The sequence below is a fragment of the Herpailurus yagouaroundi genome, unplaced genomic scaffold (assembly GCF_014898765.1).
Source record: "Herpailurus yagouaroundi ecotype Mexico unplaced genomic scaffold, PumYag 166, whole genome shotgun sequence".
NCBI lineage: Eukaryota > Metazoa > Chordata > Mammalia > Carnivora > Felidae > Herpailurus > Herpailurus yagouaroundi.
The window spans coordinates 26,289,861-26,304,787 of record NW_024412407.1 but is presented as its reverse complement, the minus strand read 5'-3'; the positions used below and the strand labels follow the sequence as shown (position 1 = coordinate 26,304,787).

General features: G+C 38.8%; 1 long non-coding RNA gene across 1 annotated transcript; it reads left to right on the top strand.

The window, feature by feature from the left end:
- The first annotated feature begins 815 nt into the window (after nt 1-815).
- On the top strand, nt 816-12,470 carry LOC121038822 (uncharacterized). Its single transcript, XR_005794529.1, has 3 exons — nt 816-1,114; nt 7,370-7,376; nt 12,460-12,470. It is a non-coding gene; the product is annotated as an uncharacterized LOC121038822 (long non-coding RNA).
- Nucleotides 12,471-14,927: the final 2,457 nt, after the last annotated feature.

Sequence of the window (14,927 nt, the reverse complement as noted above, 5' to 3'; positions counted from 1 at the left end):
TTGAAAATAGTGGCATAAAATTGACATTTCTGTCTTCCTTTCCTGGAAATCATCCAAAACCAATGAAGAAAAAGAGAAACAAAACACTAAAGTTGTTTTTGGCAAAACTAGAAGACAGTTAAAACTCCAAACCATAAAATAGGTTAAAAAGCTTTCAAAATCAATTTGGATCAAGCAGGCAAATGCTCACAAAGAAACAGAAGGGGTTGGGGCAAATGCTGCAACTGTATAGCTCAAAAGATCCAAAATAAAAGTACATTTCTTGGAACAGAGGCACACACACAAAGGTACAAAAACTTATATCCCAGGTCTACAATAATAGTTAGAAGGAACATGCATTAACTGCAGGAATTCAGTTTGGTTCCAAATATTGGTGAAGGCAAAGCCAAATGAGAAGTCATACAAAGGGGCCATTTTTAATGAAGCAATCTGTCTCTATAGCAGTGGAAGAGAGATTTTATATTGTTAAACAAATAAACAAACAAAACTTATGGTTACCTATCCAGCTATTCTGCCACAAAGTGTTGGTCCTCTCTCACTCCCTAAAACTCCTGCAAATAACTGGGGAAATGATCTGTTTCACTGATAAATTTTAAAAAATAAATTTGTTCAGGAGTCACATAAAGTACTAGATGGAGAAGGAGAAGAAGCAGAAGAAGAAAGGAAAAGGAAAATCAACTAACAAGTTAAGAACACTCACTAGAATAATGTTACCAAGGAGCAAACAAAAATTACCACCAGATATTTAACATACATGAGCAAATCTTAACTAAGCAATTACCTCTATAATACAAGAACATGGAGCAGAGATAGGAATAGTCTGAGCAATAACATCTATTGGCTTTCTAGGTTTCACTGTATGAGCTCACCACATGTTCACCTTGGGAATAGATATTGATACATGAGCATACTTCACATCAGCTACCATAATCATTGCTATTTCCACAGGAATAAAAATATTTAGCTGACTCACCACCCTTCATGGAGTCAACATTGAATGATCCCCCGCTATACTATGAGCCTTAGGCTTTATTTTCCTATTTACCATAGGAGGCTTACCAGGCACTGTATTAGCAAACTCTTCACTAGACATTGCTCTTCATGACACATACTAGTAACTCACTTCTACTACATATTATCAATAAGAGCAGAATTAGCTATTATAAGAAGGTTCATCCATTGATTGCCCCTATTTTCAGGATACACTCTTTGATAACACCTGAGCAAAAATCCACTATACAATTATATTTGTAGGTGGTAACACAACCTTCTTTCCTCAACATTTCCTCATATTATCTGGAATACCTTGACGTTACTCTGACTACCCAGACACATATGCAACTTGAAACACAATTTCTTTTATAGGCTCATTTATTTAACTAACAGCAGTAATATTAATAATTCTTTGAGTTTGAGAAGTTTGGTGAAGAAATAGAAAGTGATAGAATATAAGCTGGGAGAAATCAGAAAAGAGAAAATATAAAATCATTCACAGAACAAAATGAGTTGAAAGGAGCACAAGGGAAAATAGGTACTGCTAAAAATACAGTTGAAGACATAGAAGATAAAAATAAAGTGTGTCAGGGCACCAGGATATCTCAGTCAGTTGAACTTCCAACTTCAGCTCAGGTCATGATCTTGCAGTTTGTGAGTTGGGGCTCCACATTAGGCTTGCCTCTCTCAGACAGTCAGCGCAAAGCCTGCTTCAGATCCTATGTCTCCCACTCTCTACCCTTACCCCACTTGTGTTCTCTCAAAGATAAATAAACAAATTTTTAATTCTTTTTACTATGTTTATTTTTTGTAAATTTTAAAATTCTATTTCATTTTATTCTATTTTATCATATACATTTTTTTAAAATTTTAAACGTTTTCTTACATTTTTTTCTTTTCTTTCCTTTTCTTCTCTATTATATCAAGCTTTTCTCAACAACCAGACCAAAACACCTAGGATCTTGTTTCCTTTATTTGATTTTTGTGTTGTTTTTAAGTTTTTAATTTTAATTTTGTATTTTATTAATTCTTTTTCTTCCTTCAAAATGACAAAAAGAAGAATTCACCCAAAAAGAAAGAACAGGAAAAAATGATACCCAGGGGCTTAATCAACACCGATATAAGTAGGATGTCTGAACTATAATTTAGAACTACAATAATAAGAATACTAGCTGGGGTTAAAAAAAAGCATAAAATACCTTTGTATGGAGATAAAAGAAGTAAAATGTAGTCAGGACAAAACTAAAAATGCTATAACCGAAATGCAATCTCAAATGCATGCCACGGCAGCAAGGATGGATGAAACAGAGCAGAGAATCAGTGATATAGAAAACAAAATTATGGAGAATAATGAAGCAAAACAAAAAGAGGAAAATTAAGGCAAAAGAGCATGATACAAGAATTAGAGAACTCAGTGACTTATTAAAAAGGAATAACATCTGAATTAGAGGATTCCCAGAAAATGAAGAGATAGAAAAAGGGTTAGATGGTTTTTGTGAGCAGATTATAGTGGAAAACTTTCCTAATCTGCAGAAAGACAGAGACATCAAAATCCAAGAAGTACAGAGAACTCCCATTAGATTCAACAAAAATCAATCTTCACCAAGGCATAGCATAGTCAAATTCACAAAATACACAGACAGGGAAAGAATTATGAAAGCAGCAAGGGAGAAAAGTCCTTAACCTATACGGGAAAACAGAACAGGTTTGCAGCAGCCTATCCACAGAAACTGAGCAGGCTAGAAAGGAGTGGCAGGATATATTCAATGTGCTGAATTGGAAAAATATGCAGCCAAGAATTCTTTATCCAGCAAGGCTGTCATTCGAAGTAGAAGGAGAGATAAAGAGCATCCTTTCTCGATAAAAACCCCTCAAGAAAGTAGAGATAGAAGGATCATAGCTCAAGATTTAAAAGCCATATATGAAAGACCCACTGCTAATATCCTCAGTGGGGAAAAACTGATAGCTTTGTGTCAGGAACACGACAAGGATGTCCATTCTCATCATTGTTATTCAACATAGTGTTGGAAGTCCTAGCCTCAGCAATCAGACAACACAAAGAAATAAAAGGCATTCAAATCGGCAAGGAGGAAGTCAAATTTTCACTCCTCTGAGACAATATGATACTCTATGTGGAAAACCCAAAAGATTCCACCAAAAAACTGCTAGAACTGATCCATGAATTCAGCAAAGTTGCATGATATAAATATCAATGCGCAGAAATTGGCTGCATTTCTCTATAGCAATAATGAAGTAGCAGAAAGAGAAATCAAGGAATCAATTCCATTTACAATTGCACCAAAAACCATAAAATACCTAAGAATAAGCCTAACCAAAGAAGTGAAAAATCTATACACTGAAAACTAGAGAGCTTATGAAAGACATTGAAGAAGACACACAAAAAAATGGAAAAACATTCTATGCTCATGGAATGGAAGAACAAATATTGTTTAAATGTTGATACTATACAAAGCAATCTACATATTCAGTTCAATCCTTATCAAAGTAACACCAGCATTCTTCACAGCGCTAGAACAAACAATCCTAAAATTTGTATGGAACCACAAAAGACCCTGAATAGCCAAAGCCATCCTGAAAAAGAAATCCAAAGCTTGAGGCATCACAATCCTGTACTTCAAGCTGTATTACAAAGCTGTAATCATCAAGACAGTATGGTACTGGCACAAAAACAGACACTTTGAACAACAGAACAGAATAGAAAACCCAGAAAGGACCCACAAATGTATGCCCAACTAATCTTTTACAAAAGAGGAAAGAACACCCAATAGAATAAAGACAGTCCCTTTAGCAAATGGTATTGGGAAAAATGGACAGCAACATGCAGAAGAATGAACCTGGACCACTTTCTTACACCACAAACAAAAATAAACTCAAAATGGATGAAAGACCTAAATGTAAGATGGGAAGCCATCAAAATCCTAGAGGAGAAAGCAGGCAAGAACCTTTTTGACCTTGGCCACAACAACTTCTTACTCAACGTGTCTCCATAGGCAAGGGAAATGAAAGCAAAAATGAACTACTGGGACCTAATCAAGATAAAATCTTCTGCACAGCAAAGGAAACAATCAGCAAAACTAAAAGGCAATTGACAGAAAGGGAGAAGATATTTGCAAATGACATATCCAGATAAAGGGTTAGTGTCCAAAATCTATAAAGAACTTATCAAACTCGACACCCAAAGAACAAATAAACCAGTGAAGAAATGGGCAAAAGACATGAATAGGCACTTTTCCCAAGAAGACATCCAGATGGCTAACAGACACAGGAAAAAAAATGCTCAACATCACTCATCATCAGGGAAATACAAGTCAAAGCCATAATGAGATACCACCTCACACCTTTCAAAATGACTAAAATTAACAATTCAGGCAATGACAGATGTTGACGAGGATGTAGAGAAATAGGAACACTTTTGCACTGCTGCTGGAAATGTAAACTGCTGCAGCCACCCTGGAAAACAGTATAGAGGTTCCTCAAAAAAAGTTAAAAATATAACTACCCTACGACCCAGCAATTGCACTACTAGGTTTTATCCAAAGGATATAGGGGTGCTGTTTCAAAGGGGCACATGCTCCCCAATGTTTATAGTAGTGCTGTAGACAATAGCCAAATTATGGAAAGAGCTAAATGTCCATCCACTGATTTATGGATAAAGAAGATGTAGTATATATATATATATATATACATATATATATATATATATATATATATATATATATATATATATACACAATGGAATATTACTCGGCAATCAAAAAGAATGAAATCTTGCCATTTGCAACAACATGGATGGAACTAGAGTGTGTTATGCTAAGTGAAGTTAGTCAGAGAAAGACAAATATCATATGACTTCACTCATATGTGGAATTTAAGATACAAAACAGGTGAACATAAGGTAAGGGAAGCAAAAATAATGTAAAAACAGAGAGGGGGACAAAACATAAAAGACTCTTAAATACAGAGGACAAACTGAGGGTTGCTGGAGGGGTTGTGGGTGGGGGAATGGGCTAAATGGGCAAGGGGCAGAAAGGAGGACACTTGTTGGGATGAGCACTGGGTGTTATACGTAGGTGATGAATCACTGGATTCTACTCCTGAAATCATTATTGTACTATATGCTAAGCAACTTGGAGGTAAATTTTAATAAATAAATAATTTTTTAAAAAGAACCCTTGTGGGGCGCTTGGGTGGCTCAGTCGGTTAAGCATCCAACTTCGGCTCAGGTCATGATCTCGCCGTCCGTGAGTTCGAGCCCCGCGTCTGGCTCTGTGCTGACAGCTCAGAGCCTGGAGCCTGTTTCAGATTCTGTGTCTCCCTCTTTCTCTGACCCTCCCCCATTCATGCTCTGTCTCTCCCTGTCTCAAAAATAAATAAACGTTAACAATTAAAAAAAAAAAAAAAAAGAACCCTTGTGACTACACTGGCCCCGCCTGAATAATCCAGGATAATCTCCTCAGCTCAAAATCCTTAAATTAATTGCAGCTGCAAAACTGCTTTTACCCGGGTATCATATTCACAGGTTCTGGGGATTAGGATTTGGCTTTGGCAAGCTTATATTCAGCCCACTGTGCCTTCCTTCAGCAGAACACAAATGCCTTCATGAAAACAAAGATAAATGAGTACTTCAAGACGCATCACCATTTTTGTCAACCATTGACGAATATTATTAAGTTTGGAATCAAAGTAATGATTGTAACCTAAGTATCAGCTGTTTGTAAGTCCTCAGAGTCCTTGAACCTGCTGTGGCTACCCAGTACTTCAAGATTTAAATAAAATTTGCTCAAACTCCCATTGCACATGTAGTTGGATATCCATTTTCCTTTTGAGTGTCTCCAAGAACTCCTGGGAGGCTTGCATTTCTCCTGCTCATCACTAGCTCAGATTTCCTGCTTTTGCAGCATTCTCAATCCCACTCTACACATCTCATCTTGTGCATTCTATCCACTTTACACTCTTTTCCACATGCACCACATGATCCTGAGGACTACACTCTCCCAACTCATGCCCTGGGCCCTCACAGAGGCTGTGTGAGTAGCCGACTCTAGCTGAAGACAGGAAGGCACAGAAGGTGTTTACAGAACAGCACAGATAGCACAGCAAGCATCTTAAATATGCTCTAACTCCAGCTCATCCAGGTCATGCTATTTACCTTTTCTACACGAAATTTCATCTTCTTTACTCAATGAGCCTCTTGAGGCATTGTGCATTTAAAAAAAATGATCAATAATGTTCTTATAAAATACGAAACATTGTGCCAGTTCATGAACTAACATTTTTTTCTCTAATACATAAGTATTTCTATAATCCCCCATATAGGACCTTTACTATATGCTATTCACTGTGATAAATGTTTTCTGTATGTTGTGACTTAGTCCTCAAAATAATCTTATGATGTAGTCGTTATTATTATCAAGCCTATCAGATGGATGGGAAAATTTAGACTTGTAGAAGGTAAGTAATTTCTCAAGGTCAATCTAATAAGTGGTAAAAGGAAGATCTGAACACATAGACCACTGAGCATACAACATAGACACTGTGTTCTCTGAAGAATATTTCAATTCCACGCAAAGATCTTCTGCTCCCCACCCACACATTACATTGTGGCAGTTGGAGAAATGGGCAATGTGTTAACTGGTTATTCTGGTATTTCTGGCTTCCTCTCAGGGTCATAGACTCCTACGTGCTTGAAGGGAATGTGCTGGTCAGTCCCATGCCCATGCAGAACAGAAGCAGTGCATGTGACCAGGAAACTGGGCAACTTTGTGACATCTTCTGTAGATTACTTATCTTCGTCCATAGCCTCCTTTTCCCCATAATGGACTCCTGCAGGAATGGGGCTGGACCTACAGGCTGGGTCCTATTGATTTGGGCCTATGTGACCTGTGGTTAGCAGCTATCTTCTGCTCAAGGCATATCCAGGGACAATGATCTGGTCAGACGATCCACCCTTTTCATATTTTCTGATCAGGGTGACATTCTGATCAGGGTGTCTCTACTTGCTGGGTGGCTTCTTCTGGAATACCTCCTTCTTGCCGTATCCCAGACTTAGTGCCTTTACAGCAAGTGCGCAGTGAATAGTGGAATTCTTCATTGGCCCTATTTCAGTGCTGATGTTATCAGCACTACCTCACTCTTATGTTCTCATTATTTCCATAGCTTTTCACCATTTTTGCCCTCAAAACCCCTTATACCAGAGAAGTGACCATGCTACCGACACATTTGTTGCTAGATCCTGTCTATTCTGAGTCTGTGTGTCCTCTGTTCTTTCCTTTCCCCAACAGGTCAGACTTTAACCACTAAATCGTTACCAAAAAAAAAAAAAAAAAAAAAAGGTCATTCCAGACTGTTCTCATAGCATAGGGGTTTGAATCCAGTTTGGAGGGTTTGAGACTGCATTCAAATCTCTCCCTGCCCACTTGCCAGCTGTGAGACTTTGAACAAGAGTTAAAGTTACTTGGAGACTTCAGTAAGGCTCAGTTTTATTATCTTCAGCCAGAAGTGATGTTAAGTGGTCAAGAATAGTTGTGAGGATGAAATGAAATAATGTATACAAAGACCAGCAGTCTGTATGACACAGAAGTTCTCAGTAAATGTTAATTATGATTAAGAATACATTCCTGGGGGTGCCTGGGTGGCTCAGTTGGTTAAGCACCAGACTTCGGCTCAGGTCATGATCTCACCGTTTATGGGTTCGAGCCCCATGTCAGGCTCTGTGCTGACAGCTCGGAGCCTGGAGCCTGCTTCGGATTCTGTGTCTCCCTCTCTCTCTGCCCCTCCCCTGCTTGCACTCTGTCTCTCTCTACATATCAAAAATAAATACACATTAAAAATTGAAAAACAATACATGCCTGTAGAGAATGGCCATTTTCCATTAACATTATCAAAGTGGTGGTCAGTTTTAATTCACTGCATTACAGAGTATTGTTCTAGAAGATTCTCCTTTCAATGCTAGGCAAAAATTTCTCTTATTTTGCAGGACTTAAATCTGGTCTTTGAGGGGCCAGGTCCATAGCTTTATGGAACACTAAATCCTGATTGCTTCCTGACCCACCTGACATTCTTTTTTTTTTTTTTTTAATTTTTTAAGTTTATTTGTTTATTTTTAAGAGAGAGAATGGGCAGAGAGAGCGGGAGAGAGAATCGCAAGGAGGCTCTGCACTATCAGCACAGAACCCGGCATGGGGCTGGAACTCACTAACAGCGAGACGACAACGTGAGCTGAAATCAAGAGTCAGATGCTTAACAGACTGAACCACCCAGGGATCCAGCCCTGACATTCTCTGTAACAGAGGATGGGACCTCTGTCGGTTACAGTTTACCTGCTTCATCTCCCATCCCAACCTTCTATCCTACGCCAGTCACAGAACAATGGTTGTGTGTGCCTGTAAGGATCTGATACTTTGTTTTTAGTACTGCAAACAGCTGTACTACCTCCAGGCCATACCCTATCAACTCTTCCCACAGAGTTCTAAGACTGAAGTAACTAAAGTCCTTCCTGACTCTGAGCTTAGCATTTTGAGGCATCTCCCTTTCTTTCTCCTCCTAAATCATTATCAGTACGAATTTGGCAGGGAGAGGCAGATAAAGGTCCAGTGAGTCCTTGAAGTCTTACAAATAATCCAAGTTTCCACAGTGGCATTTCCCTGCAGATTAACCTTTCTCTCTCTTGCTCCACAGAAGTTTTCAAGTTTATTTTCTGCAGTTCCTTTCCACCCTGCTTTTTGGAGTAATTTCCTTAGCATTAACAAATCCATGTGTGTTTAATCATTTGATTTAAATTCAAAAATGGATATGTTCATCCGAGGTATCAAATGCCAATTCAAATCTTAATAATTACAAGGCCGTAAACACCAAACTGTTAGCAATTTTGTTTACTGTGGAAGCCCTCTTATTCAGGATTCTTTCACACTGCTTATTATCTCTTCTCCTCAAGGGAGGCGCATCCTGAGTTATGTGCCAGCAATAGGGTCTGGCTATGGTTGAAATTTCTCCCCTTCAGCCACTGTCATCACACTATCTGGGAACTCCTATGATTTGAGGACCATGTTGGTTCTATCATGGGCTTATGAAAATTCTACCAATTTTTTGCCTATTTGGAAGTTTTAATCTAGTCTTCTGGGGATCCTTCTCAGGAATGAGGTCAGGGTGGACACCCTCCTTTCTTCAACAAGTAAAAAGAATGGGTAAGGAAGAAAAGAAAGAAGGAAGGGAATAAGGAGAGAAGGAAGAAGGAATGGGAGGAAGGAAGGACGGCCCAACTCCTAGGTTATGGTGATTTTAAAAATATGCCTACAAATTCTTTGATGTGCCACCCCAAAATTGGAGTCCAGTTTCCCTCCCCTTGAGTGTGGGCTGGACTTAATGACTCACTTTTAACAAAAAAAAAAATAGAAAAGTGACAGTGTGCAATTTCAAAGACTAGGCCTTTAACAGATACTATCGTTTCCACCTTGGTTGCTCTGTTTCTCACTCTCTCTTGAATCACTTGCTCTGGGGAAAACAGCTGCCATATTGTGAGCTGCTCCAAGGAGAGATCCATGTGGCAAGGAACTGAGGGAGAGCTTTGGCCTTTGTCAGCAAAGACCTGAGGACCTTGGTCCAATAGCCAACAAGAAACTGAGGCCTGCCTGGGGCGCCTGGGTGGCGCAGTCGGTTAAGCATCCGACTTCAGCCAGGTCACGATCTCGCGGTCCGTGAGTTCGAGCCCCGCGTCGGGCTCTGGGCTGATGGCTCAGAGCCTGGAGCCTGTTTCCGATTCTGTGTCTCCCTCTCTCTCTGCCCCTCCCCCGTTCATGCTCTGTCTCTCTCTGTCCCGAAAATAAATAAACGTTGAAAAAAAAAATTTTTTTTTAAATAAAAAAAAAAAGAAACTGAGGCCTGCCCACAGTCATGTGGGTGAACCATGTTGGAATTGCATTATCTAGCTCTTATCAAGCCCTGAGATGACTGTGGCTCCATTTGAGATCTTAAGTGAAACCTCATGAGAAACTCTGAGATGGAACCCAGCTCTTTGACCCTTGGAAACCGTGAGATATAAGTATTTGTAGTTTTAAGCTGGTATATTTTAGGTTAGTTTATTATACAGCGAGAGATAACTTAAACATAACTAGTAATAGTTGCCAGAATACCCAGATAGCACTGAAATTTAATTTGGATTCAAAGGAAGATAATCAGTACATTTTGATCAAGTAATTTCATTTCTAGAAATCTGTTCCAGGAACTATCACCTACATAATTACAAATTTATATGCAGTAACTAGGGATTATTACCTCATATAAAAATTTCAGCAATAAGGGATTGTGAAATAAATTATATTCTGTCAACTTACAGTGATTTTTAAATAATGCTTAACAATAAGTTTAAAGAGTTTATAATGCAATATATATAAACAAAAACAGAATATAAAACATACATATATTGTAATTATAACTCAGTAAAAATCTATACATTAAAACTCTAGTTACCAAGTGTTACCTTTGCTCCAACAATAGAAGTAAAGTCTCCAGGGGCTGTAGGTCTCTAGCAATTGAAACTGTAAATGACAGCCAGGACTTTCATTTTCATGAGCATATATTCCTTAAACACTCAAAGAAATACAAACAGAAAGGGGAATTCTTACAGGACTGGATTCTTTCATCCCTGGAGACTGACTGATTGCTAGATTTAGATGTTTGTGTGACTCATTCCTACCCACTTGCTGGTGAGATTAAACAACATTAAAAAATTATAATGAGTCCTACCATTCACCAATCTTTTATTATGTGCTAGATTCTGGGCTAGGCACTTTTATGATATCTCAATTAATTCTAGCATTAAAAAAAATGGTCCGACTTAAGCCAGAACTGAAATTTATACCTGGCTGTTAGATGGCACCATGGTACAGATTAGGTATAGTGCATGATATACCTTCCACAGTTTTTATACAAGTTAAACTAACCTACACAGAGGCAGAAGGAAGCATCTGGTAAATGAATTCACCTAGTGTCTGTGGTGGGGGTTCATTTATATACACTTGCCTGGGGGACTGAGAGGGGACTCTCAAAGGGGATAGTTGGGCCCCTGAAACAAAATTCAACAGAAGGAAAGAATGAGTCTGGAATTAAGACGTTGGGTTCTCTGACAGCCCCAGAGAAATGTTATCTTACAGGACAAAGACTTTCCAGGTGTTATTAAATTAAAGACTTGACATGAGAAGATTATCAAGGATTATCTGAGTGGGCTCCAAATTCAGTCATAAGTATTCTAATAAGAAAGAGGCAGAGAGAGATTACAAACAGGAGAAGAGAAGATAATATAACCATGGAGGCAGAGTTTGGGGTGATGCAGCCACAAGGTGAAGAATTCAAGCTGCCTTCAGAAACTAGAAAAAGCGAGGAATGGTTTCTCCCCTAGAGCCTCCAGAGGAGCCCTGTCCTGCTGACACATGACTTTAGCACGGAGATACTGATTTCAGACCTCTGGCCTCCTGTACTGTGAGATAATAAATTTCTGTCGTTTTCAGCCACCATGTTAGTGGTAATTTATTAGGGCAGCCATAGAAAACTAATACACTAGTTCTCTTGAAGACTTTTGTGTCCATATTTACATGGGATATTGGTCTGTACTTTTCCTATGATCTCTTGTCTGGTTTTGGTACCACATTAACCCACACACTGGAACATGTGCCCTTAAAGTCCATCTTCTCTTCTATTAGCCAAAGCCAGTCCTGCCACCTAGAATTAGATCACATCTCCTGTGGTCTACTAAAGGACAGGCAGTAATTCTTCCCTCTTTCTTCTGCGTCAATATTTTTTTCCTTTTCCAATTCCCCTTATCACCATGCAAAGATGCTATGATTTCCCACCTCTTAAGAAATAAAAACCTCTTTTGACCCCATTTAGCCCTTCCACTCCTGCCCTTTTCCTCTTTTGTCCTTACCCCAAAATTCTTTAGTTGCCTGTACTCACAATCTCTGCCTTATCTCCTCCCATTTCCTCTTTCATCCACTCTGGTTGAGGGTTTGCCACAACCAAGCCTGTGGACCAGCTTTCCTTAATATTACTAATGACTCCACATTGCTAAATATAACAGTCTCTGTTTATGTGATCATCCTGGCATTTGGTATAATTGATCACGTTTTCTTCCTCCAACAATTTTGCTCATTTCGATGTCAGGCTACCACACTGGTTACCTTTCTAAATTTTGGCCATTCTGTCTCTTTTGTTGCCTCCTTTTCGTTTCTTGAACTTCTACATGGTAGAAGTCCCCCAGGCTCAGTCTTTGGTCTTCTTTTCTATCAGCTTTTCATTTTACCTGATCTCATCTAGCTCCTTGTCTTTTCTATCTACCATCACCTGCTACATCTCATCTAGTATTATGGGTTTGAATAACTGTATGCTGATAACTCCAAAGTTACATTTATCCCTTAGACCTCTCTTGTGAACTCCAGACCATATATTCAATAGCCCACTTTTATATCTCTTGGATGTCTAACATGTGTTTCATAATGACATACACAAAACAGAATTCCTGATTTTTCTCTTAAATTGGTCCTTTTACAGTCTTTTCCATCGCAGTTAATAACAGCTCCCTCCTGCTAATGGTCAGGCCAAACATCCTGCTGTCTGTCAGCAAATTATACTCGTTATACTTTTAAGATATATTCAGATATTAAACTCTTTACATCGTCTTCAGTTTATTCTTCGAATGTCCAGAAAAGTACCTGACACACAGCAGTCATGCAATAATGATTTGTTGAAAGAATGAACAAAGTCATTTATGTCATATCCCTGCTCTTTATCAATTCCTTAGCACAGCTTGGCCCATAATACCTTGATGTGCTGTAATGGGGTCCATGTGTTCGTCTCTTCTTGCACATTTGTTTTTGTTTTTGTTTTCTGTTTTTTGTTTTTGAGAGAGAAAGAATGAGTGGGAGAGAGGCAAAGAGAGGATCCCAAGCAGGCCCTCCACCATCGGCACAGAGACAGATGCAGGGCTTAAACTCATGAACTGTGAGATCATGAACTGAGCCAAAACCAAGAGTTAGACACTTAACTGACTGAGCTACCCAGCCACCCTGCATGTTTTGCCACTAACCAGCAAGCATCATCGCTCCAATTATAGTGACCTACTTAAAGTTTCCCCATTTATAATGCTCTTTCATTCCTCTGTGCCTCCCACAATGCTGTTCCCTCAGCATAGAACATTCTTCTGCTTTAACAGTATTTCAAGAGTTATCTTAGCCAAGAAAAATCTCCTTCTCACCTAAATACTTCTTGGCCTACCTCAGCACATGCACTTCCTTCACTATACAAACCACACTCTACAGGGTTTGCTTGTCTTCAAACAGAATCAGAATTCTAAGCTCTGTGTCTTGGTCATCTTGCTTTGGTATTTCTAAAGTCCAGCACAACACCCACCTTACAGAATGCAATGAATGTGAACAAGTAATGAATGAAAGGACTCCTCTGTGCATTATGTTCATATACAGAACCATAAAACAAGAGTTAATATAAAAATATGTTCTTTCACTATAAACATGAATGAATTATTATTTGGCAACAACACTTCACACTCATCTCTAAGGGAAGGATGAATCCGAATATTTGCTTTGAGGGTGGTTTATTTTTATTCCTCCACACTAATCTAAAGGCAAGCTAACATTTTTTCCCCTGGTAAGTCATTCTTTCTCTTAAAAAAAAAGTTATTGTATTGCGATAAAAATACTTAACCTGAGATCTATTGTCTTAAATTTTTAAGTGTATGATAAATTATTGTTGACTATATGTACAATGTTGTAGAGCAGATCTCTAGAGTTTATTCATCTTGCTTAACTAAAACTTTATGCCTGTTGATTAGACAGAAGAAAAATACATTAAATAAGCATTCTCTAATTTTACTGAAAAATATATTTTTTTAAAAAATGTTTATTTATTTTTGAGAGAGAGAGAGTGCATGCAAGTGGAGGAGGGGCAGAGAGAGAATTTCAAGCAGGCTGTGCACTGTCAGTGCAGAGCCCAATGCAAGGCTTGCACCATGACCTGAGCCGAAATCAAGAGTAGGATGCTCAACTGACTGAACCACCCAGGTGCCCCTGAAAAAAATATTTATCATATTTCCATGTGCCATATATGGAACTAGAGGAATTATTTTCCATTTTTACTACCATGCTCTCGCTGTCTTGCTCTCTCTCTCAAGATTGAAATCAGCCACTTCTCAAGTCTAACCAAAATTGTACTGTAACAATACAAAGAACACAAAATGCTTTATTATCATAAGACTGCAACTATAAACAAAAGAATGTGTGGGCAGAGACTGGGAAAGTAATACGAAATGCAGTTCACTGACATTTACTGAACACATACTCTGACTCACACAGTATTCTAGATGCCATTCTAAAGAAGGAACAGTCTTCCTGGAGTAGTCCACGCTCTCACAGCATTTATGCGAATTGCTGCAATCCCTTTGATAAGTAACATCAGTGGCACCTGTCATGTCTCCACTTTGGAGGACACCAATGTGTCACAGGAGTCAAACTACTGCGGTGCTGGAGGCCCAGTAGGGTTTATGGAACCCTAGAGAATTACTGTGGAGAATGTCAGCTGTATCGGTAGTGGGAACTAAGGTTGTTATTGAGGTGGAAAGGAAAAAGAGTTGTGGTGTGTAAGAAGCAGTAGATGTCCTCCTCACATGGTTACCAAAAAAAAAAAAAAAAAAAAAAAAAAAAAAAAAAAATAAAGCACAATAACTGCAAGGGTTCTATTCAAAGAGCCAGTGCGTGGGGGCAAATTGACCATTTGGCCTAGACTTCTGGGATGGTTCTTGGAGCCTATATCCTCTCTCCAGGCATGCACTGATATATCCATAGCCATCCTTCCCCACATTTGCCAGTGTAGCACCTTCTCCCAGAACCAGTCCCTGGAAGGGTTAGTCC